At 40.8% G+C, this 25,306-nt stretch overlaps 1 protein-coding gene across 2 annotated transcripts in view; it reads left to right on the forward strand.

Moving 5' to 3' along the window:
* The window catches only part of tln2a (talin 2a), a 128,672-nt gene that overhangs the window by 17,613 nt on the left and 85,753 nt on the right, over positions 1–25,306 (forward strand). Inside the window, exon 2 of one of the 2 annotated variants that reach the window (XM_061667866.1) lies at positions 20,394–20,451. The exons of the other annotated variant lie outside the window; for it this stretch is intronic. The gene's annotated coding sequence lies outside the window, so the exon portion shown is untranslated. The remainder of the gene's footprint in view (positions 1–20,393; positions 20,452–25,306) is intronic. 2 annotated transcript variants of the gene reach the window in all.

Below are 25,306 nucleotides of genomic sequence, written 5' to 3' on the forward strand. Positions count from 1 at the left end.
CTGTACACGATGGCGACGCGGAGTAAATGCCTTTTGCGGAGCCGATCAATGACTGATCAGACTGATTATGACATTAAAGCCGATCAGCACAAAATGCTAATTAATGGCCGATATGGATCAGACCGATCAGATCATTGTAAAGTCTACACAAGATAACTCCAAAAATTTAAGTTTGGAATATATTTTTCACCAAAGTGTTAGTCCACCACCAACATTTACGGCATTCAAACTTCAAGTTACTGGATGTGCTTTATTTTATTATTCACTGAGCATCTGTTTATTTTGGCCATTTGCCTATGCCACATAAAATATCATGTTTGCCTTAAGCAGAAGTGTTTTTCATATGACAAAAATTGGTCGGACACCAACTGCACTCCTGTCCTCAAGTAGGAACACAGTGACGCTTCTCTCATCTTCACGATGGCTTGTTCACCAATAGACAGCTCTCTGGTTGTTATGTTAGTTAGCTTGAACTAGTATAAATGTAGTTGTCACAGGCAAAACCCAATATCTAAAACTTAGAGCCATAGACATTCAGTGCTAGTTATTATTTGAATAACCAATGTAACAGGACACACCATGTAAAATGAGTGGGTTTAAACAATAAGTGCTCTCTTTTAAGTTTTTGATCTGATCCATGACTTGAAATAAAAGCTGAAATGTTGAGCTCTTGTCTCATATTCATCTTTTGATGTCCAACCCAAATTTACTGGCTGCAACAATGCTTTTGGAGGAGAATGTACATACCATGTAAACAGACTAAAACATCCAAAGCTGGTTACAAAAAAAAAAAAGTTTAAAATATAATCTTTGACCATCTCCTTGTTTGGAGATGTCTCTGAATCACAGAGCTATTGTTGTACTAAGATACATGTAAATTCATTTCAAACCAGTCAGATCCTTTTTTATGTTTTACAGGATGTGAAGATCAATTTCCACTGACACTTTGGTTTAGTTTGGTTTGGTACTGTCCCGAGAGTTTGGCATTTCATTGTGAACTGTCTCAAAATGTCTGACCTGTACCATTTCACTTTTCAGCAAGCTCTCTTTGGGGTACAGTGGAGCCCAACACGCCACTGTCCGTTGACTGGTCAACAGACTTGTGTGGAATGTCTGGAATGTCTACCTCTTTGAAGCTGAGAATTTTTCCGTCATTTCGACTGTGCCACGTTTCTCTATTAACGTTATCTCAACAGAATGAGGGGTCGGAGTCAACCTGTGAATTAGGCCGGCTTTGGAGGTAGTATCAGCTGTAGTGGAGACGTAAAGACGGCTAAGTGCAACGGGAGGAATGCTGGGACTGGGAAGAAATTGACATCAAGGGGTTAACACTCAATTCTAGTGTTGGGCTTTAAATTCATACAAATGCTTCTGGCATATACTGTACAATGGTACCTTACAAGTTCATATTGTTCTGTGACCAAGTTTGTAACTTAATTTACTCATATTTCAAATCAATATTCTCCGCTGAAGTGAACTGAAATGCCATTAATACAAACAAAAGAAAATTAGCACTGTATTGTGGTTTATTAAACCATAATAAAAGAGAAAATAAACAAACTGATTGTATTAAGTGTAATTACTGAATGTTAGGATAAGCCAAGACACAACAACAATTGTAGTGTAGGAAGAGTGCTTGTAAGGGGCGTGGCCTCGTGAGTGATGTCAGGAACAACGTCAGGTTAGTCTTAGTGGAAGCTTCTGGACATGAGACTTGGCTTAGTGTAGCTCTTTGCTAATGTTCTTATTTTGTATTTTTGTGTTTGATTGTCTTTACTGTTCAATAATCGCCTGAAAGTGCATCGGTGACTGCCACTCTCCTTTTTTTCATTTTACTCGACTGGCAGAGTAGCTGAATCTTCATTGTAACTAAAAGTTTGGCTCGCAACAGAGAGCAAAAAATTTGACCAAGCAACAGCTTGTAACTTGAAAAGCTCATAAGTTGGGACACTCGTAAGTCAAGGTACCAAAGTATAAGCTTTACATTTCTTATTTTACCTGGGTGTAATTCAGTTTGAGAAAATTGTTGACAGAGTAGTAGGAGAAAATGTTTTATTGCACTTTGTTTCATACACTATGTCCAAGAAACCATTTATGTCAGAAAGAGAGGTTTTACATTGAGACGCAGTTTTGTATCCAATCGGTTCTGCCGCTTGATGACTCCAAACCTCGCTGACGGCTGGTACCAGAAATAGTGCTTTAAGTGGCCGTTAAGCAAAGACTGCAACACAGTACTTCTGTCAGCCCCCTCGCCACGCGCCCCAACTTGGTGCTTGGCCAGAGCCTGTCTTAAATGGGCTCTCGAAGACTTGTGACGCTGTCTCTTGAACCAAGCTATATAAGGGAAACAATCCTGTGTTTATTAGTTAAGGGCAAGTTTGTGGAAACGCTGCCAGGCCTCTGAGTAGAAAGTAAGGTCAGGAAGAAGTAGCAGCAACATTCAGTTTTGAGCTGTAAACATTCTTTTCCCTGCATTTTGGAGAGCTTCTGAGAAAGCTTTGTTGCTCATCAAGCGACTAAAGATGGCTTTTCATTTGTCTTGCATGCTACAGGGGCCATGTTTGCTAATGTACCTTGTGGTCATCTTAGTGGCCGCCTAATGGTTTCCATGTGGGTGGTCCCTGTCCGCAAAGTTCAGATAGGCAGTTGAAAGAAGGCCATCCACCTGCTGCATCCTGCCAGCTGTAGTGATGTATGAATCTTGGGTTGTGTTTACGTATTTGGTTGTGAGGTCCGAACCAAAGCAGAAAACAATACATGTGCTTTGATTTGCACAGTCGGTCCTGGCTCACTTAGTGTTCACCCAAGCACATGTTCAGGGTCACGGGTGAGCTGGAGCCTATCCCAGCTGACTTTGGCCGAGAGCCGGGGTACATGCTGGACTGGTCGCCAACCACCCCCGGGGCATGTAGACAGACAACCATTCACACTCATGTTCACACCTATTTTAGTTAGAGTTTTCAATGAACGTAACATGCATGTTTTTGGAGTGTGGGAGGAAGCTGGAGTCTTGTTACCTGCCTTGACTTAAGAGAAAGCTGAGGAGATCACAGAGTGATGTGACCGACATTAGCGAAGGCGACAAAGCAAAAGAAGTCTGATCCACGCTGGAGTTTGTACTGAGACCACCTTTTCAAGTTATGCTGATTTGATGTCATTCACACTAGGGACTGAGAAAATTAATAACCAATTAATCTTTTTTTTTTTTTTTTAAACTGAACAGATTAATTAATTAATTAGTGGAGGTCTGCATGACTGCACGCTGACTTCAAGTTCTTCTTCAGGCGACCAATTAGTCAAAATGGAATCAACAGCCCCTCTGCTGGTTGCAGCCAAGTAGTGCACTCCATTTTGCCTCAACTGCTTCAAGACGTGATTATTCAATAATCAATTCCACACAGTTGAGAATCGAAATAATTTGCGACACTTGATAAATCGGTTAATATCCTTAGTATCATGTAAAAGTCTATTTTGTGTGCTTGAACAGAAATTGCATTGATTTAAAAAAAAAAATTACTTTAAATCAGTGTGTTTGTGAAAGGGTAAAAGTGCAGTTGTCACGTGTTAGAGGTTAGGAAAAGAGAACAACGAGAAGTTACGGTCCAGGTTTAACCTGCCGACCTCTGTTGCCTGGTTCTTTTATTCTGGTCGAGGTAATACTTCAATGATTAGGCCGGACGAAAAGTTTAACAATTTATTTGAAAATACATAGTCAAACAATAAGATTGGTGAAGGTTCAGCGCTGGGCTGTTCGACAGTTAGTTCGGAATAACGGCCATGTGGAGGAGACTGTCCAATCTTCAGCCTGCTTGTTTTATGGCTAAAACTGCTTCCCGTTGTGACACCATGCATACTCAGACCAATCCTAGCTTCACCTCGGTGTTTGAGGTCCGTTCGGAAATTCAGTCCTATGCTCCCATCGTGCCCCGAGACCGCGGCACCCAGAGACAGAGGATGCTCCGCTTTCTAGAACTTTACTTATGAACGTGTTGGCTATTGTTAGGGATACGTCAGTACATCTGCCATATTGAATGTGTCAGTTTTGCTTGTATCAAGTGGCGCGCACACACTAACAATTCTCTGAGTTACCGAAGGTGTTCCAGGATGCAGAGAGCGCGCCCTGAGTGAGTCCAACTTTTCTATGTTGATATGTTGTGCGTTTGTTTGTTCCGGTGCGACCAAGTGTAATGCAATTACAGTATATGTTTTTAAAGATATCTGGGTGTATCTCTGTAATGGGATGTATCAAACAAAAGTGTATGCAGTGTTGTGTAAGCGTGCAGCCAGTAATTTCTATCGTGCCAGGTGTTGGAAGTCAAAACTGGTGGTTCTGAGTCATGACTTGCCATGTTCCTATTTGCTGTATGGACACCACAATGGGTGCAGTTGAATTATGTCATTTACTGCACACACACGTAAAGATGATTCTGAGTGCTTGCATTTTAAACTTATGTTGCCCTGTGTAAAACTAGGGCCAAATGTGATTCAATTTGCCTCAAGTACATAATGTTTATTTTCTGAAATTCACTTTCTGAAAACTGTAAAATGAAGAATGTTGTCTTCTTGCGTTTGATATGAACATGCCTGTGTGCAGCTTGTTCTCCAGCTGGCACAGAGACAAATGCTGCATTGTCACATTCCTCTCTTCACATGGACTCGGGTGGGTGGGGGGGGGTTAGAATGTCAGACTTGTCCTCAGTTAGGTTACTTATCTCCCCAGTGCAGTGCACACCCTCAGGGAAATTACTTGGGAAGGAGAGGGAAGTGGGAGGGTGGCAATTGTACTCATCCATCCACCCACGGCCAACACGTCAAGGAATTCACCATTACTGCTGTTTCAGTCGAATATTTTGGCTTATTATATATTAGCTATGTGATCATCTTGGTTTGCAAAATGCCAGATGGGAAATTTTACTTACTGGGTGCTGTTCTTTCAGAGATTTCATTGTGACAGCAGATGTAAAGGGTAGTTTGAACTGGCAGATGGAGAGTGGGATTTTTGTGATTGTCCTTCACGACAACTTGTTACCTTATTCAAGCTGCTGCCCTTCAGCTCTATCAAGTGGCCCATGTAGATAAGTGCGGCTTGGTGGAGGTGAAAAGCCAATTTTCAAATGAGGAGTGTATGAAGTGCTTCTCCAGAGATTAAATCGTAGATATCAATTTTTAGAAATATGCTCTTAGCCCTCTTATGCCAACAGTGAGATGAGAAACATTTGGATGCTCACATGGCAACAAACCCACACATGCAGTCCATTGCTAAAATGTTAAACTAAACCAGGAGATATGTTTTGTTAGTAAAATACTGCCAAATTTACCGAACCAATTTCCATGGAACTTTGTGGACGTCAGCTTAGATAGGCTCTAGCACACCTGCAAGCATTGTGAGGATAAGCGATATAAAAGATGCATGAATGGATGGATATTATAATGCCCATAAGGTAATTAATTAATGAACTAATTTTATTTAATACATATAATTTTTATTTTTAGCATGCCCCACCCCGGTTAACCTGCACAATACCAGACTTATAGTAAAAATCATTACTTTTAATGCTCAGTTATACTGTAGTACATATACTGTTGCCTTTAGTACATTAATTATTTTATTTTATCAATCACTTTATGGTAAAGTGCGACATCACACAGCCCTCCCAGAGTGGTCCTCAAGAGTCCAAGTTTGCTTAATTTTACTTAGTATTGACACTGCAGTTGAAGTGGACTGATTGCATAATACATGAATAATTACAGGCGTAGATTTTAATAAAATGTTTTTTTTGTTTTTGTTTTGAACACATTTCTAACGTGATGCTAACAGCTCAATGCAAAATCCTATTGACAAGCTAACAGAGCTAGCACCGAAATAGCGACATTCATATCGCTCCAAATAACGAATATTCACACACAAACACAGAGAAACGTACACAAACAGATAATGTAACAATACTTACAGGCATATATTCTTCATAGTCTGTAAAAAAAATATTTTTTATGCAGTTTCATCGCGACTTTCTTCTGGTCTGTGGCTTTCTGATGAAGTTGTTTATCTGCATCCGTGCACCACACTGCCCCTAAGAGACAAAGGTGCGCACAGCACAGACAGCCGTATAATTCTGCCCCACACCGAGTGACATGGCTGAACCCGACTGAACTGTCGGGCAGTGCGTGTGGTTTTGGCAACTGTTTTCATGAATTACTGATCAGTCTTCCACTGTTTTTACTGCGAATCAAAATTTTAATGGCCATAGTCTGAGATTCTGATTAGTACAGGGAATAATGAAATAATTTGTGCATGTCGCTACAGACTTGTTTTGCTTGTTGAACTTGGCTGTAGCAAGGTTTGCTCAGACCAACCAATCAAAGTACCGAAAGAGGCAAATGGGAACTCTGATTAGTTATAGTAACTGTTCCATAGCTATTATGTCCATCCATCCATTCTCTTAACCGCTTACCCTCATTTGGGTTGCGGGTGTGCTGGTACCAAACTCAGATGACTTCGGGAGAGAGGCGGGGTCAGCCAGCAGTACTGATTCTGAAAACCCTAGGGCCAGGTGGGTTAGACTGGATGGCAACACATAGTGGCTGAAATCAGATTGGACCAAAAAAACAAAAAACAGAGTCCTGGAAGCCGTGCAGCCAATATAAACCTATTATTATTATGTTCTTATTATTATTACCTCTCCCTGAGACGTCACCTTATAGTGGTGGAGGGGTTTGTGTGTCCTGATGATCCTAGGAGCTAAGCTCTCTGGTGCTTTATGTCCCTGGCAGTGTCACCGGGGCCCCCCCAAGCCAAGCCCGGAGGTGGGGCTCGAAGGCAAGCACCCATGAGGCCCGGCCGGGCACAGCCCAAAGTGTTAACGTAGGTGGAATGTCACCTTTCTGGCAGGGAAGGCGCCAGAGTTGGTGTGAGAGGTTCCGACTAGAAATAGTCGGGCTCTCCTCCACACACAGCTCTGGTACCAGTCCTTTTGAGGGGGTTGGACACTCTTCCACTCTGGAGTTGCCCACGATGAAAGGTGCCGAGCAGGTGTGGGCATGCTTATTGCTCCAACAACTTGGTGCCTGTATGTTGGGGATTGCCCCAGTGGATGAGAGGGTAGCCTCCCTCCGCCTTTGGGTGATGGGTCCCAACTATTGTTTGCGCACATGCACCAAACAGCAGTAGTCACCGGGGAGGCGGGAGACTTTGAGTCTGAGTGGACTATGTTCCGCTCCTCCATTGTTAGGCGGCCGACCGGAGCTTTGGCTGTAAGGTGGTCGGCACCTGTCGTGGCGGGTATCCCTGAACCCGTTAGTGGTCAACAGGGATGCCGTGAAGCTGAAGGAGGAGTCCTATCAGGCCTTTACGGCCTGTGGACATACTGAGTATAGACTGCAGTATTTCTACCATTCTCCTCATGGCCCTCTGGTGCTGCTTTTCCAATTTGCTGACGAGCAAGAAAACGGTAGCAGCCTGCTCTTCCCTCTTTATCTCACTAGCCTTTTCTTTTTCTGCCACTCACGGCTGTCCCCCACTTCTCAGCCCTATCTGCATTCCGCCGCGGCTTGCAAGCATGTCAACACCTCGTATTCGAGCCAGTCGGCAGGATGAAAACGGCACAGTGGGTGTTTAGCCAGGCTGTGAATCTGCATGCAAACGTCTGGTAAACGGATGACGACTCTTGTGTTGATGGACGGAATGTTCAATCACACAGTCCAATCTGACTGTGTGTCATTTTGAATAACCTTTATGACAGTGTATTGGGGGGGAAAACTGCTCAAATCGCTATGGAATTAATAACACAGGTCGATACATTATGAGCCTGTAGAAATGTATGGCAGCCATTAACAGCAGTAACAGTAACAAAAATCACTGCAAACAAGCATCATATATATATATTCAGATCAGCGGGAAGACGTCTTGTTCCGTTTTTGGCATGGGTCTTTGAGACTTTATTGTACGTCCTTTTATTATTGTCATGTCCACCGAATTTTGTGTCAGTTAGTTAAACTGATTTTTCCTCCCAAGTTTCCAGAGGGTGCTACAAAGTGACATTTAGGGGAGTCGTTTCCGGAACTCTTAAAATTTCACCAGTATGCGCATGTGCAAAAATTGGTTTTCAGGTTTGTTAAGACTCCTAAAAAGACAATTTATTCGTCGCGAGAAAACTATACCCAGCAGCTCCAAGAGGGCCTTCACACCACCTGTTTGGTTAGTTCTGACCTTGTGGAGTCATATTACTTTCAAGTAACAGTACACTTAAAAGAGTACAATGTTTGGCTACTCTACCCACCTCTGGTATAGACATGCTGACCAAATTCTGTGTTAAGTGAAACTGGATTTGGAGGCTGAATTTTCATCAACTTTTAGGAAATCTGCTACCAAATACATTTTCACCAGGATTAGCAACAGTGCAACATTTGGTAATTTTTGTGAGTGTGGGAAATCCCCCAAAATGACTATTTATTCGGCCTAAGAATAGTAAAAAGCAATTTCAAGGCAAATGAGAGTAGGTGGAGTGCTTAGTTCCACAATATACTTCTTAGCCTTTGCTCCAAAATGCTCCACACCTATGGAAGGTTATCAATGGCTGTTTTCTTGTATATATTGTCCCTATGTAAACTCTCCCCCCCCCCCCCCCCTTACTTTTGCAACTTGGTGTCACCATTTGAATTTTGCCATTCAGAAGTCTGAATAAGGTTGTTTCAGAAAAAGCACAGTAACAATAGCAAATCTAGGAAATGTCAATTTCATAGAAATGTTTGTTTTTTAAAAGCCCTTAAGTTCATGTCATGCCATTAGATTGCATCCAAGGTCATTCTTCAGTGTATTGGGTGACAGACTTTTTCAATAGACAATGCTGCTGCCACACCTATAGAAGATGATCCTCCTCCGAGACGTCGTCCTGTCACCTCTTTTGTGTACTGCGTTGGCTTATATTCCGTGTTGTCCAACTTTTTTTGTTCGAGGCAAGCCTCACTCATTTGCTATTTAAATTCTCTGCAAATGATCTCCCAGCTGTTAAACTGAAACCCAACAAAGCCGTCTTTTTAGTGTGCGCGAGGCGAACCGGGAGCTGTTCTGTACAACAGAGCAGACAAGCAAGAGGCCAGGCTTTCATTTAGCGGTCAGGTGCAAGCGGGGCTTGGTCGGAGCTGGGTTGCTCAGCCACAATAGGCCTCACAGCCACCTGAAGTTGGGGTACCTCTCGTTTTATGGTCGTTTTCTGTAGTGTCAAGGGCCTGCTTTTCAAGAGTTGGAGTGGGTCTTTTGCAACAGTAGACATTCATCATTACGTTGCATTATCAACATGTTTTCATCGGTGATGAATGAGACCCTTGTATCGTTTGCCCACAATGGACTAACTAAGCACTCGGGAGAGTTTCAGCTTCTCGGGTTCTTTGTTTCAAGTAGCTACTTGAGTGAAACACTCCAGCGGGTAACTGAAGAAGAGGAAAGTCGTCATTGGCGCTGACCTGTTCATGTTCTTGCAAATTGGATTTTGGATCCACACGAGCCATGTTTCCATTGTGCGGTGCAACTTCATCTGTGTTCACTCTCATGGAGCTGTAATCTGCGAGTCCTGATTGGGTTTTTGCTCCAGGGTGTGCAGGCAGGCTATGTACGTTCAGTATGTGACATCACTGCAGCATGACGGTGTAATTTGTGAATAAATACTTAATTTTGTGATGAGCAACAAATTGTGCTGTTATTTGAGACTTCTGGAGACTGAGACTCCCTGCAGGAGAGATGTTCACCCCTCCACATCCAGACTGCATATGAATGGCGCTTACGCAACGCCACCAGTGGCTAGTTGGTTGTTGTAACATCAAAATTCTGCAAAATTTAGAGCTTTCACAGAGTATTACCCTCATCCTGGATTTGAACCAGAAACTCAACAAAAGGGTGATGATAAGCGGAACGGCATTGGGGTATATATTTTTGGGGGGCCTGATTTGATGCAGCAATAGACAAAAGTATGGCTACTGAATTTTGATACAAATTGAATGCTGGACACACAGGGCCTGATTCAATAAAGGTTTCTGTATGCAAAAACAGACGCAAAATTGATTGCTTACGGCAGGGATGTCAAACTCATTTTTATCAATTATCGCTTGATATAAATACAATTTCTTTGCAATTTTGTCTTGCTTTCGCGGGCCACATAAAATGATGTGGTGGCCCGGATCTGGCCCCTGGCCACTAGTTTGACACCTGTGGCTTACGCAAACATGATGTGGAAGCTGATCTAATAACCAGGCTCACCCACAATTGTTCCACAGTTCATTTTGTGCATTCTGGAAGAAGTACTATATGAAAGTAGATTGTTCAGCAAGCCAAATGTGATTTATCAAACCTAAGCTGAATTGTGCTGGCTGATTTTGCATCTTTAAATAGTGTGTCTGAAAGGCAGGTGCAAACCAGCATGCAAAGCAATGGTACAGTAGTGCAGGACAAATAAGATGAGGCGGAGGGAACCTTTCGGCTTGTGTAAACATTTTTGAAATGCCACAAACAAAAATTACCACAACCTATTGTCAATTTAGCAATGAAATTTTGGAACTTCTGAATGGTATAAGTGCTGACTTGGAGCCAGTCACAAGGAGTCATGGCATATCACCTTTGACAAAGTTCCTTTCAACGTTGCATTTCCTTGCGTCCAAGTAATTTCAGAGCATACTGACAATTGGTGCTGGCCTCTTCCAGTTTCTAGGGTGTGCTGCCCCAAGTTTTAAAAACAGTGTTACACTGGATGTAAATGTCGGAGTAATCAATTTATTTTCTGTAACTCAGTAATATGTTTGTCTTCCAGTTCCTTCACTTCAAATTTTATTTTGCGCTTATGTTGCTCTTGCAAATATTCCATGTTGAAAACCATCAGATCTCCCTAAAGAGTAAAGCCCTATTTTAATCACAAAGTCTCCACCACTCTTACACTGAAAGTTCTCCTACATGTTTGGGAGGGAAACTGTGGCATGGGTGACTTAGTGGTGTACAAATGCACTGCTCTTTGCATACAGCACCCAGAAAGGCACTCATCCATTTTGGAAAACCTCTCCTGCAACTGGAGTTAATGGAAAATGATGAGTGTTTATCCTAATTGAAATGTGTGTCAATGCGTAGCTGCCAACCAAATTGGAATTTTGTCGTGGCTGCTGGCCGACTGTCCGTTAACTTGCAGCTGTCTGGCGGATTAGAGGACTCATGTTTCTCTACTGCTGAGATGCAAAAGTAGATTAGGTGGACGGTTCACAAGGGGAGGCTTGGTCAGCTCTAATCTGCGGACCTCGTTGAGTGAAACGATCTCTGTGTATGCTGCTTCATTTATTGGGATAGATCGAGCTGTTTGGTTGTTTAGTGTTCGTGCAGAAGAGTGTGGAACCAGAACAAGGAAGGATCTGTGGTCCTCGTCTTGAAGTCCTCAAGATGTTTTTGATCCAGATTGTTCTGGTTGGCTGTGACCCAGGATAAAATGAGCTTTGCTGTAAAAACCCGGCAGATAGATGGGGGGGGATTCTGGGGTAAAATAGTGTCTTAACACTTTACACTGTATTAGGAAACCTATTTTCAAATGATTTTCACCAAATGGTTGATGGGTGGGCACTGGGCAGTATGTTGGTGTAGTGCTTAGCACATCTCACTCACCGTCTGGTTCAAAACTCGGCAAAGGTGCACTGTACTGTAGCAGCCCGCTTTTCTTTGCGTTTTTTGTTTTGTTTTGTTTTTTTAAAACCTCAGCCTCCTCTAGTCAGCGAATTTTGTCTTCTTACCAAGGGGTTAAATGCAGCAGACCCCCGTATTAATGTTACCCCGTTGCTGTGCCTAGGCTCTGGACGCAGGAGTGTTATATTATTCTGTCTCCAATTTGTTTCAGCAATCTGTTTTTGCTGACTTTAGTTTCCTCTAGTATGAAATGTCTTCTTTCCAAGAATAAAATGTAGGAGACCCTCATTCATGGTTAACTTATCCTGTTGCTCTAAATCAGAAAATAGAGGAGAACCTTATTCTCCACCATTATTGGTATTTTTTTTTTCTCTAGTTCAGAAACGATCAATGCGGCATGGTTTTTACAGTTTCCCGCACTACAATATTGAAGTGAAAAATGGACCACTGTCTTGACAATGATAGCAGTTTAAGCCTCCTCTTGTTGATCTACTTTCTCCTTCATATTTATCTCATGTTTGTTGAGGATTTTAGAGGCAGACATAGCAAAATATAAATATTTTCACAGATGGGTGCTGGTTAACAGAGAGGAAGGAAAGTGGTGTAAAAGATTTCTGGTTGATATGTCTTCCAGTTGCTCTGCAGAAACAAATATGGCTGCGAAGTTACTGCAGCCCATTCAACGGCATGTTTTTTGATCTGTAAAAGTAATGTTTGCCCACACAGCCTTTCTCATAGGCGATGCCTGCGATTCATCATTTTATTTATTATTGTGACACCGGAACATTGTCAATGTAATACCCTCGCAGGATGAGTCCTTTAGAAAGCAATCCCTCTTTAAAATAGTGTTTGGATTTACTTTGAGGCTATAAACCTTCCCTCTAATTCTCCTTTGGTATTGCTTTGTCTATTTAGCCTTTTTTTTTTGTATTTCAACTTTCATGTTTTGAAGTGCACACATTTGTAATACTGTATACATCATTATAATTCCAGCAGTGTGCTTTTGCTGTAATGACAAACTATGACTCTGTGGGAACCGTATGAAAGTGTTAAAAAGAAAAAAACCTGTGATGGCACAACACAGAAAAACACACACACATATTTGTAGCTGGTTGCTGGGGACTACTGCTGGGATGGTAACCATGGGGATGATAATTTTTGTAAGATTTTGGGGGATTATTGTATTCAGACTAACACTCATTCCTTCCTCCATACAACGTTTTAGGTATTTAATCAGAGCATAATTTTGGGGGTTGATTCAAATTTGACCATGTGGATTTGTTTTAAAATTCTAATGCGGCCCTCTCCAATTGTGTAATTTAATCAACCACCAAAGAGACACTAAATTTTATTTTTTTAAACACATGCTTGTTTAAGTTGTTGGGAGCGACTGCTGGAACTGTACCTCAATATTTATTAAAAAAAAAAAGGGATTTATCATTTTAGACATAATCATCCAACTTTTTTTTTTTAATGCAAAGGTGCGAAAATGTCCTTAGCTTGGTTATTATTACTTTTGTTGGATTGTTGTCTGCATTTACCGTAATAATATGCACCCCCAAAGTTGACCTAAAAATTCTGGAAAACCCTTCTACCTATGTATAATGCATTTTTACAATGCATGATTTTACTTCTACCCATATGATTAAAACATGAAGTATTAAGCACTTTATTTGAACATGTAATACTTTATTTACTTACTCTTATTTTGAAATTCACAGCCCTACTTTTACTAAGTAAATGAGAAAACACACAGTTGTGCTTATATGTTTGATTAGCCAACCTTAATTTGTAAGATGGGTACAATTCTTTTAAGAAAAAATGAAGGGCTCGGTGAAATACATTTAATTTTATTTTAATGGGATTCAAATTAGACTGCCAAGCTTTTCAGAAAAGCATTAGCATTAAACAAAACATAAGCATAAAGAAATGAACGATGGCTGTTGTTCAGTCATATTTATATAAAAATAATTATATATATATACACATATATTTCACAAATTCTGCCAGGGTATGTAAATTTATGAGCACAACTGTATATACAGTCATACGTACCCCTGTCATATTGGAATGAAAGTGTACAGCTTTTTCATAACCTCTAGATTGCGGCATACATTTATAAAATGGGAACGTCCCCCTCATTTCCTCCTATACCTATGTATAATGCGCCCTATTGACTTCTGACAATTTTTTGGGGAAGAAAATGCGCATTATACATGAGAAATTACGGTATATTGTATTTTGTTTTTGTATTCTGATGCAGATGCTCTACTACTGTAATTTAATCATCCTCCAAAATGTGATGTTTGTATGGGGTCTACAGATGGGTCAGTACCCAAGGGTATGTCAATTCTTGAGATTTCCAGCATTTAATTGCCCCAAAAACACTTCAATTATGTAATTTTATAAATTCAACCACTGTAAATGTAATCAACCATGCACACGCATATCCGTCAAATTAATGTAACTTACTAATGCAAACAAGTTATAGAAAACTGACCCCGCCCAACTTTGCTGTAGGCGTTTGATTCCATTCGTGGAATTGGATTGAACAGGAATTGAGAGGCTGTAATTGAATTAGTAGACACGCACACACGCGCAGGCACAGGCACGCACATGCATATACACAGAATCTCTGCTGTCCCAACAGAGCGTCGAGTGGTTGGTTACCTTGTATAGAAGAGACACGAGTGGGATTCTACTCTGCATGCGTGCGTGTGCGTGCGTGTGTGTGTGTGTGTGTGTGTGTGTGTGTTGGCATCTGTGCCTATTTTAGTGAGTGCATTCTGCTTGTGTGGGTTTTTGATTTCCACAGATTGTCTATAGCTCGAGCAGATTAAATGGTGGGCATGGACACAAGGCTCCTGACCCCTTAACCTCTGCTGAGGCCATTATGTGGTGTGTGTGTGTGTGTGTGTGTGTGTGTGTGTGTGTGTGTGTGTGTGTGTGTGTGTGTGTGTGTGTGCGCCATGTGATGCACAGCAACAGCTGCTCTCCAGATGTCCTCTGTTCTCCGAAAAAGGGCATAATAGCGAACTAACGAGTAAGATTTGTGGCCATGAAGAGGAAGATGATGCTGTTTTGGATTGGGGTCTAAATTAATAGAATAGGTTTATACTTGGAGAGATTTTTCTGTTGTCTTATTGTATGGCGGTTTAGATGTTGCAAGCTAGTAAGAGTAGCATGTATGTTGCCACAGCGGCAGTTTTCTCGGAACTTGCGAAAAGGGTTTCGAAGATTTAAAAAAAAATAAAAATAAAAAAAAAACTTTTTAAAACTTTTCACAGGATATCATTTTTTTTCCTATTAGTAGACACGCTTGAATTTTAATTGTATATTTTTAACAGTAATTGAACCAATTTATTTAATTAATAAAAAATAGTTTCATAAGGCTGAAAAATGTTTCTTCTCAATTTTTAAAAGCTTTCTATGGGAAGTACTCAGACGTTTGACACTTTCCATTGGAATCAAAGAATAATAATTTATAAAAATTGGTTTATTCGTCAATTTTACAATGAAAACTTTTTGAATAGTTTTGTAAAAAAGCGGAACATTTTGGGTACATTTCTGGAAAACTTCCTTTGGAAATTTACTGGAAAGTTGGATACTTACCATCAAAATAGCTAGTCTTTGTTTTGGTTTATTTTCTTGAAAGTTATTTCATTAAATTTTTTTTTAGTGTTTCTAAAGGGTGGAAAATATCTGACACAATTTGTGCAAACTTTGCTGTAGAAGTTTTACTGGAGTATTTTATTTATGAATTTATTTAAAGTTGGGCACTTTCAGTCAGTATTACTGAAAATTAATTTAAAAAAAAAAGACCTTTTAAGGAGGCAAATGGATGAACATTTTCATCTTAATTTCATGTAAATTAATTTTTTTTTCAAATATTGAAAGTTGCATATTTTCTTCTAGAATTTATCCATCCATCCATTTTCTACCGCTTATCAGAGGTCAGGTCGCCAGGGCAGTAGCTTTAGCAGGGACGCCCAGACTTCCAAATTTATGATTCTGGAAGAAATTTTTTAAACTTTTTTTAAACACTGTGACCAAACACCTCCCACCACCAGTGTCGACAACTTCACCTGGCAATCAAGTATGTGCTGCTAAGTGGAAGCTAACACTATGCGCTAATGCTACTATGTGCATCCAATTAAACCCAGTGCATCTCCGCTTACCTATTTGGGTTTGACGTGATAACAGAGGCCTGACTGCAGTGGGTGATTTGGCTGTTTCTGCATGCCAGTGCCTCTGCATGATAGCGCTTTGTGACAGTTTAGTCCAACCACTGCTTGAAAGTAGCTCTGGATCTTTGCCCAACCAAGCAGATCATGTCATGGGCATAGAAAATAAGTGTGGGGGCAGTTATGTAAATTAATCCCACTGTTGTGTAGCAGTGTGGCAGAAGTGCGGAACAACTCGCTCAAAGACACATTTTGAGAAATAGGCAGATAACGAAAGATTATTATTTTTTTTTTTTTTAAAGTTTTACACTTGATCGGTGGGCAGGACTGTATGTACACGATAACTGTTGGTACCCCTCTGTTAATGAAAGAAAAAAAAAAAAAAAAAGTGGTCACAGAAATAACTTGAATCTGACAAAGTAATCATAAAAATGTAACGAAAATTAACGAGTGAAAATCAGACAATGCTTTAGCATTGTGGTTTAACAGATTTATTAAAAAAAAAAAAAAAAAACTCATGAAACAAGGCTCGACAAAAATGATGGTACTCCTAAAAAATATATAATAATAATAATTTCACCATAGGCACATGTTCAAACAAGGTGTGACAGTTGTCTTCAAACATTTAATCACTCAGTTGGCCTATTTAAAGGATGACAGGTAATCGCTTTGCTGTTTGGTGACATGGTGTGTACCACACTAAACATGGACCAGAGGAAGCGAAGGAGAGAGTTGACTCCGTAGATTAGAAAGAAAATTATATAGAAAAGCACATTAAAGATAAAGGCTATAAGACCATCCCTAAGCAGCTTGATATTCCTGTGACTACAGTTGTACATATTAGTCAGATATTTAAGATCCACGGGACTCCAGCCAACCTCCTTGAAAATTGATGACAAATTGAGGAGACTGATAAGAAGAGTGGTAACAAAAGAGCTTAGAACAACCTCCAAAGAAATTAAAGGTAAACTCCAAGTGACATCAGTGTCAGATTGCACCATCTGTGGTTGTTTGAGGCAAAGTGGACTTCATGGGAGATGAATATGGAGGACAACACTGTTGGAAATAAATTGTAAAAAAAAAAAAAAAAAAAAGAGAGACTGGAATTTGCCAAACTGCATGTTGACAAGCCACAAAGCTTCTGGGAGAATGTCCTAAGGACAGATGAGACAAAACTGGAACTTTTTGGCAAGGCACATCAGCTCTATGTTCACATATGCAAAAATCAATTACTGTGCCCACTGTGTTTTTCTTTCATTAACAGAGGGGTACCAACAATTTTATACATGTATGAATATAAACATTAAATCATCATTTTCCCATAATATTATGAAATCTGCTCTCAAAGCATGTCAGTGAAGAATTAGGTCAATATTTTTTTTGGGTGCCATGCTGACCCCACGTTGATCCACACACACACACACACACACACGCACCATGTAGTCTGAGCTCTCTCCAGAACTGTCGGCACAATGAAATTCCCGAGTGGCAAATTTGGCTTTCTGGCATTAACCCCTGGGCCCCACCTCTGGGAACCCCCAGTGTTCCCCATCTTCCAATGCATTTTATTGTGATCAAGCTTCTGCTGCTTGTTAATTTGGTTTGTCACTCCTACTTGTTTCTTAAACTCAGCGTTTTGCTTTTGGAAGCAAACTCTCTCAGGAATTCAAAATGTCTATGAAGTTGCTCAAGATAAGGTCGGTCTCTTTCACTCTTTATCTCTCTCTCTCTCTCTCTCTCTCTCTCTCTCTCTCTCTCTCTCTCTCTCTCTCTGTGGAATGCTGACATTGATTTTTCTGAAGGCAAAGGTGAGCAGGATTAATGTTTCTCCATTACAATGTGTTTTGCACTTTCCTTTTTGCTTTCATGTGGTTTTGATCCTCAGGACACAATCAATTTGAGGCTTCTTAAGAAACTCGCATATTAATGAGTCTCGCATACTAATATATACTTTATAAAAAAGAAACTCCTATTCAGACTTTGTTCATGCAAGTTCTACTTTACTCTTGTAATGTATCTGTATTCTCATAACATTCCCATAAATTTATTCTGGTAAGATTATGCCGTTTTACTCTCGTAATCAGATTTTACTCTAATATTACAGCATTAGGCTTGTTAAATTCCAACTTTTTTTCTCATGTTATTACTTTATTTTCATAGAATTTTTCAAAACAAAATGACTAAATTCCTGACTTTCCTCTGGTATTTTATTCTTTTAATGTGTTCTCTTTATTCTGGTAATATTACAACTGACTTCTCAGAGAATTATGTTCTGACTTTTTTTTTTCTTGTGATACGATGATTTTTTATTTTTTTTGGTAAATCCAGTTTTTATTCTCGTAATATTACAAATGTAATCTTTTATCATCACTTTTTTGTCATATGTGTAATGACTTTAGTCTCATTCAAAAAAAAATATTTGGATGTTATAATTTTATTTACTGGGTACTGTCTGGGTGGCACGGCAGCCGACCAGTAAGCACATCTGCCTCACAGTTCTGAGGACCCGGGTTCAAATCTGGCCTCACCTGTTTGGCGCATGTTCTTCTCATGCCTGCGTGGGTTTTCTCCGGTTTCCTCCCACGTCCCAAAAACATGCATGGTAGGTTGATTGAAGACTCTAAATTGTCCGTTGGTGTGATCATGAGTGCGAAAGGTTGTTTGTTTATATGTGGCCTGCGATTGGCTGGTGACCAGTTCAAGGTGTACACCGCCTCTCGCCCAGTCAGCTGAGATCGGCTCCAGCACACCTTCGACCCTAGTGAGGATAAGCGGTACAGAAAATGGATGGATGGCAGGATGGGTACTTTCTGGGAATTTACTGGAAATTTTCCACCCCTTGCAGCTGTCATGTCCAATAAAAATGTCACACTGCTAATGTGCAATAAAGCACATTGTTGCCCGATTCAGTCATCTGTGTGTGGCAGTTACACACATTCTCTAACATTATCACCAGCTGACCTCCTGTGTACAACCTAAAAAGTGAGTCCGTGGCTGTAGGAAACGTGAGCCTACTTCCTGTGAGTAAGCGACACTCACGGGAGATGGTGCACGGTGACCCGGGCCCAGTCGAGAGGAGGCGGGTTTATCGGTTAGCAGCATGATTGTCATCGCATGCAGCTGCTCTTATCTGACCCTCTATAATGTGATTTAGAAGCGTCGTCAGATGAGACCATGCATCATGAAATGAAAATGAATTCCCCAGCATGCTTAGGAAAACAAATGAGCGCCGCTGTGCATCATTGATCACACCAGCGGTTTTCATTTTTCCTTCATCGAATCACCTTGAAAGCATTGCTCTCTTGTCCTCAATCTGTCTGCAGCATGTACAATACTGTTTGTCACCGACTACAGCCATGTCATTAACAGCCTGCCCGCAGCCGCTTTCTTAGTCATCTCCACACACAGGTGGATATTCCATTTGCCCTAGTCCTCCTGCTGCTGCGCCACACGATTAAACACCCCAAAAATGCCTCATCTGAGAAAGTTGACAAAAAAAATATGAACACACTTTCATTAACAGCAATGTACCCGCTTACCAGAAAGGTAGATTTCTTTTCTAGCAATCACTGTTGTGGTTACTATAAATAGGTATGTACAGTAGCGTATATAATTTTTACCTGGTTTTGATGTAAAGTACAGTCCTCTATCCGTTTCTATAGTGATATATATTTAGACTCAAACTGTAATTGTAATTAAATGCAGTCAAATTCAATTAAATGTGTTGCAATAACGAGATTAAAGAGTAAGATTAAATAAATGTGTACTTTTTGAAAATTAGATGCGGTACAATTTTCTTTGCTAAGTGCTTAATAATTTGAAACGATACTTTAAGTTATATTTAATAATATTAATATACGTTATATTTTATTATAATAATATTAATACCAATAATTATTAATACATTTAAGTAGTAAACAAAAATATTTTTTTACATTAAAAAAAAAAATATATATATATATATATATATATATATATATATAAACACCAAACTGATTCAAGGATGCCTTATTGAGCATGCTTTCCGCACTACGGCCAGAAGAGTTTGACAATGGACAAACATTCCCACATTTACACTCCTAAATCGTGAAGAAAGTCTTCCAGAAAGAGTGAAAGCTGGATTAACTCCATAGTTTCTTCAATTTTGACATTCTGTAGAATAATGGAATAGCCTGGCATCCTAATACTTATACGTAGCACCCACCCCCCCCTCTTCTTTTCTCTTTTTCATACAAATAATAGAGTACCAACCCATTAATGGCCGATGTATCCCACGAGGAGGTGAAGGCAGAACAATGTCAATGCAGCTCATATGAAACTGTTTATTTTCATTGTGCTCGTTAGTCCAATATCCAATATGCATTAAAACACAGCGGCCGCACATGGAGAACACTACTGTCTTGGCAGCAACACATTTTTATAGCGAGAGATAGCTTTCCTCGATTAAGCTGCTGTTAATTTTCATTAAGTTTCACTTCATTGAATAATTTACATTCCAATTGCACGTTTGTGTGGTCGTATGCGGGTGAATGTCTCATAAAGTTCACTGTTTGTCGCTTCAGCTGTGAAGAGCAGCACACACACAAAGAAGGAAGGCGGCCTTGACCTTTCAGCGATAAGGTAGGTTTCGCCTGTTAGCATGTGTTATCACTACAGATGGTGTGCACTTAACACATGAAGGGCGAGGAAGCACATTTTTGATTTAAGTTTTAAAGGTAAAAAGAGGCGCTTTTGCCATCGCCTGGGGGTTGTCATGGTAACACAGGATGCTAATTGCTAATTGTATATATTTAATAATTAAAGCTGTCCTCCAGTGAAACTACTGATTGAATGTCACCGCTTTTTTAAGGCAGTGGACCTGCAAATGGTTTCTAAAGCCCATTATGGCACAAAATCTGTTGCCTGTGAGGAAAAGTGTATTTTTCATCACGTACGTTATGTAACCAGTTGTATTATTTTATTGTTTTAGCTTCTTTTTGGCTCTTTCTCACTATGTAGTTTTTTTTTTTTTTTTTTTTTTTTTTTGCAATAAGTGGCATGGGCTATAGATACGCAGCATCAAGATAAATTGTTTACGGTTTGAATGCACCTTCTATTCTTGCATGAATTCAATAGTGCCTATAAAATGTCTTTCAGTTTGATATGTTCGGTGGAATAGTTGTTAGCAGGTCTGAAGTTCTGTGTTTGAATCTCTGCTCCTGCCTTCCTTTGTGAGGTTTGCTTATTTCTCCCTGAGCTCCAGATATGAACCAAGAGCCTCTTGGCTTTGAGGCAGATGTGCCAACCACTCATGCATCATGATGCTATGCTTTAGCACTTTTCCTCATTATGGTCACAGGAGAACTGGAATCTATGCCAGCTGACTTTGGGCGAGAGGTGGGGGTACACTCTTAACTGATCGCCAGCCAATCACTGGGCATTTAGACAAACAAGCATTCACAGTCACATTTATACACACGGAAAATGTAGTCTTCAGTTCACCTACCGTGCATCTTTTTCGGATGTGGGAGGAAGCCTTTGCATGAAAATATGCAAAGCTGAGACTGAACCTTAGAAATGTGAGGCAGAAGTGAAAACTTGCATTTCACCTTACTGCTTTACATTATGTGTTATGGATAACCCAGTTAGCTATTTGAAATCCTAATTCAACTAGCGTCACAGGACATATTTTATTAGAATATACAATACATGCAGTAATAGTGAACCTAACATGCATGCTTTTGGAATATTGAGCGGAGGCCGGCGTAAAACTGTGCAATCACTGGGAGACCATGCTAACCCCACACAGGAAGGCCAGAACCGAGATTCAAAACCTTAACTTCAAAACTGTGAGAGAGTCGTGCTAGTCACTACAGCACTGTGCTATCCTCCTCAGACTGCAACAAGAGATTTGCACCAAAAAGTATTGGCTTATTTTTTCTGCGCATCCAAATGTAGTTATCATCCTGCATTTTGTGTCTTAATTAGGTTTTTATTTGGTGCTTAATGGGAAAATGTATACGATCATGGATGAATTTCTGTACATTCTCATACACCTACAATTCTCACCGATGAGACCTGCTTAAAATTGACTAATGGCCGATAAGACACTTGAAAGTGTTTGTGGTTGAGGGCGTAGTTCCTGTTTGATTAAATCAGAGGAGGACAAAGTCAGACAAGACCATCATCCTGGGTTAAGAGCAAACAATGGTAGTCAGATAGAGCATGGTACACGTCTTGTGAAGATAATGGGCAGTGACTGAGGCAGACATAAAAAGAAAGCTCAGAGAAGTAGTGTGTGCTGCTTATGATGCATGGTTGTTGTTCCTCCTTGCAAGAATATCGACTCATGTTTAAGTGTATCCAGGTGTGCTCAAATATTATTTACAGTAACTAATTTCGCTGTATGACGTCGTTCTTTCATAAGCTGACTCGGCGAGGCGCTTTTCACAGGCCAATTAAGCGTCGGCATCTGCCATTCCACCAGCGCATCTCTGTTTTGCAATGTTTTTAATGAGCTGGCGTAACATGAGTTTATCCCCTGTCAGGTTCACTGCATGGACACTCCTCATCTAATATGAGCCTTAAGCGCTCAGGAGTGTTTAAACGCAGGATCCTTTTGATGTGACCCTCTGTGTTCAAAATGCTGACAGGCTTTTTCACCCCTATTTTTTTGTGCCCTGCTCCTGAAGGTCTGAGAAAGACCTAATTAGGGTTTGATGTTCCATGGTGGAATTCTTCAGTGTTCTGACATGGGGTTCGTTATTTGAAAAGCCATTTTCTATTGATGCTCTTTACAGTGAAACTTTAGCATTAAAAAAAATCCTGAATGTGCCACAATTTGGAAAACTGGGTAAAAGTCCAATGCAACTTCTCCAAATCTTGGGAGTTCAGTGAGTGCCCATTTTGTAGTCAACGCTAAGGTAATAGCAATAGTGCAATAGTTGTTGCCAAAACCTGTGATTGCCAATTAATTGACCTCGAGCCATAACTGTCATTGCAGAGTGGAAAAGTCGACGCATCGACGAGTTGGTTTAACCCCAAGTGTCCAAAGCAACTGTCCAGGAGTGCGTATGAAATTGAAAATGTAATGTCCATCTGGTATGATGCATGATCAGGCACAATGAATTTATTGGCTATAAGCAGGCTTTAATTTGCCCTGTTTGGGGGGGGGGGGGGCTTGCCCAACTGTTGTTGAATTGTGTGTGTCCCTTCGCACACAGGGCGGCATGACCAAAAGCGACTGAACTGAACATTCGCAAACCAATTACAGTCGACGAGGCCTACGTAATGCACTGTGTTGTTATTAATGGTGCAATTGTCAAGGAAAAAGCTGATTGCCTTGGCCGCTCTAACCCTTTCATGCATAGTGGTCACGACAGTGGACGGCAATTCAAAAGCCATTTTTTTTCTTAAAGTCACAGTTGCGCATCAGTCACTACAGTGGACGCTAGTGTGTCATGCCATACATTCCCATCTACTGGGCAGCTTTTGTAAGTGCAATTTTTTTCCCTCAAAAACAAGATGGCCGACAGAAGCGCACAAGTGCCTTTCAGTACAGGAATGTCTGTCCATTCCTTCTATTCTCGGACACCCTTGCAGGTAAACAAAATATGGGGACATCAAGCAACAACCAAGGAGAAATATACTTGTTAAAATATCTAAGTATTGATTTTGTGATTTGAGAAAATTATGATTAATCATGTGTCCACTAAATTGGACATCATGCATCGCTACAATTTATAGTATTACTGCTTTATGTTTTTGAAAATACTTCATCTGCAGTAACCTTTAGGCTGCAAATCAATTTATTTTTTATTATAGCAATATTTTGTGGATATTTGTCCTATCATGAGAGGAATGCGCCTTGTCCTTATGTTTTGTCAGGTGCAGAGCAGGCGGCACGGTGGACGCACATCTGCCTCACAGTTCTGAGGACCGGCGTTCAAATCCCGGCCCCGCCTGTGTGGACTCTGCATGTGCTCCCCCTGCCTGTGTGGGTTTTCTCCGGGTACTCCGGTTTCCTCCTTCATACCAACAACATGCGTGGTAGGTTAATTGAAGACTCTAAATTGGCCGTAGGTCAATGTGAGTGCGGTGTGAATGTGAGTGCGAATGGTTGTCTGTTTATATGTGCCCTACGACCAGTTCAGGGTGTATCCCGCCTCTTGCCCGACGATAGCTGGGATACGCTCCAGTACACCCGCGACCCTTGTGAGAATAAGCGGTATAGAAAATGGATGGATGGAGGTGCAGAGCATGCTCGCAAAGCCTACATGACAGAAGATAGAAAATACCACCTGATTCAAGTGAGGATGATGTCAGTGGCAGCGATGAGGAATGGCTACCAGAAAAAAAGAGAATTGGCAAATGGCAGCAGGAGTGACAGTGAAGCTGGGGATGCTGAAGGAGCAGAGGATGCCGAGGAAGATGAGGTTGCTGAAAAAACTGAGGGAGCTGAGGATGTGCTATCTGACAAAGGTCAAAAACACAATAAAAGTAGACATGTCTGGAAAACCAAAGACAATGAGTTTGAGTTCTTCATGCATCTACAACCCCAATTCCAATGAAATTGGAACGTTGTGTTAAACATAAATAAAAACAGAATACGATTTGCAAATCATGTTCAACCTATATTTAATTGAATACACTACAAAGACAAGATATTTAATGTTCAAACTAATAAGCTTTATTGTTTTTAGCATTTTTTTTTCATCCATCCATCCATTTTCTGAGCCGCTTCTCCTCACTAGGGTCGCAGGCGTGCTGGAGCCTATCCCAGCTATCATCGGGCAGGAGGCGGGGTACACTCTGAACTGGTTGCCAGCCAATCGCAGGGCACAAACAAACAAACAACCATTCACATTCACACCTACGGGCATTTTAGAGTCTCCAACCGGAGTGCCTGGAGAAAACCCACGCAGGCACGGGGAAAACATGCAAACTCCACACAGACGGGGCCGGGTATTGAACCCCGGTCCTCAGAACTGTGAGGCTGACGCTCTAACCAGTCGGCCAACGTGCCGCCCAAATAATCATTAACTTAGAATTTTATGGCTGCAACACGTTCCAGAAAAGTGGGGACAGGGTCATGTCTACCACTGTGTTACATCACCTTTTCTTTTAACAACATTCAATAAGCATTTGGGAACTGAGGACACTAATTGTTGAAGCTTTGTAGGTAGAATTCTTTCCCATTCTTGTTTGATGTACAGCTTCTGCTGTTCAACAGTCCGGGGTCTCCGTTGTCATATTTTACACTTCATAATGCGCCACACATTTTTAATGGGAGACAGGTCTGGACTGCAGGCAGGGCAGTCTAGTACCCGCACTCTTTTACTACGAAGCCACACTGTTGTAACACGTGCAGAATGTGGTTTGGCATTGTCTTGCTGGAATAAGCAGGGGCGTCCATGAAAAAGACGTTGCTTGGATGGCAGCATATGTTTCTCCAAAACCTGTATGTACCTTTCAGCATTAATGGTGCCTTCACAGA

Source organism: Phycodurus eques, chromosome 2 (genome assembly GCF_024500275.1).
Source record: "Phycodurus eques isolate BA_2022a chromosome 2, UOR_Pequ_1.1, whole genome shotgun sequence".
NCBI classification, from domain to species: Eukaryota; Metazoa; Chordata; class Actinopteri; order Syngnathiformes; family Syngnathidae; genus Phycodurus; species Phycodurus eques.